This window comes from Pinus tabuliformis, chromosome 9, assembly GCF_031772625.1.
Source record: "Pinus tabuliformis cultivar Carrire ecotype Pingquan chromosome 9, CPIR1, whole genome shotgun sequence".
Lineage (NCBI taxonomy): Eukaryota > Viridiplantae > Streptophyta > Pinopsida > Pinales > Pinaceae > Pinus > Pinus tabuliformis.
The window spans coordinates 116,060,080-116,061,423 of record NC_142307.1 but is presented as its reverse complement, the minus strand read 5'-3'; positions in this window follow the sequence as shown (position 1 = coordinate 116,061,423).

The following is a 1,344-nucleotide window of genomic DNA, read 5'->3' as shown; positions in this document are numbered from 1 at the left end:
GTAAAAGAAAGGTCTCGATATTTCCATATTTATAAAGATAATAGTAAAACAAATGCTAGGAGTTTGGGATTGAACATGGACATCCTAATAGAAGAAAAAATGTCCTTCAAAAGGGTTGTTTTTTCATGAGACACTTTTCATTTTCGTTCATCTTCCACTTATTATTCTTTTTATCCTAATATCTTTGATGGTTGTGTTACATTATTAATCATTTCAGAACTATTTGAATTTCATTCTACATGGCTAGGCTCTACTAGGGTACAAGATGATAAGAATTCAGATATAGGATATGAAAATAATGAAACCTCTTTCCATGAACCTTTTGGTGTTATGCCTTCTCAATTTTCTACATAGAAAGAAGGAATTGCTAGAGAAAACATATTCTAAAGGGAGTTTTCTATTGATTCAAATGCATGTATGACTAGTGAAGAGTCTTGGTGTACTAGTAATCAACTAGTTAAGATTGAAAGCTCTGGTGAAACAAATGATGTCGATGGCTTTTACTCTATAACTAAAAAAATACCTTATACAATGGTGGAAGATAGCCTAGACACATTATTTGATCGTATTAATTTCTCACAAGTTGGTTATTTAGAACACAAGTCTTCGGTGATTTTTAAGCAAATGAGGTACTTCGGTTCAACCGATGGTTATGTTGGGTTCTCATTATCTTTCTTCAATCTCTGAAATAAATCATACCAATTATTTCAACATTCTTCCATAAGGTATTCTTCATAGAATTTTTATGTGTGAAGCTCATCAAGTATACCAGTCATCTATAGATTCCTTCCAATATTTCTACATTAACCATCATATATATCATTGTAGTATAGAAACACTAACGTCGGTTTAGTCCTTACTATTGCAACCCCAAAATTATCTCATCTACCAAAACTTTTGCTGTGTATTCATAACCTTTTGTTGCATTTGGTCGTCGTTTAATGGGCAACCGAGTTTCAATGGTGTGATCATGGGAGTGAATGATCTACAACCCAACGGGATTGTGGGACCTCCCAGGACTGCCATGGGTTAACACTTATGGGGTGCATAGTGAAAACCACCATGTAATATTGCCAAGTTATGTGGAAGGCCCAGATCTACTATGAGCCTCCAATTGATTTTGTCAAACTGTTATGACACCCCCCATAGAAACCATCCAGTTTGCTAGGGCTAAGGGTGGAACCTCAACTTGTAGTGGAACCTTTACTTAGATCAGAAACTTGTATTAGGTCCCCAATTTTGGCTTGCAAAAAATGGAATGTCATGCGGTTTAATGCAAAGGGTTCCAGATTTTCAGATCTAGGTTCACCTCTCGGTATTCACCAAGGGTCTGACGACCCAATT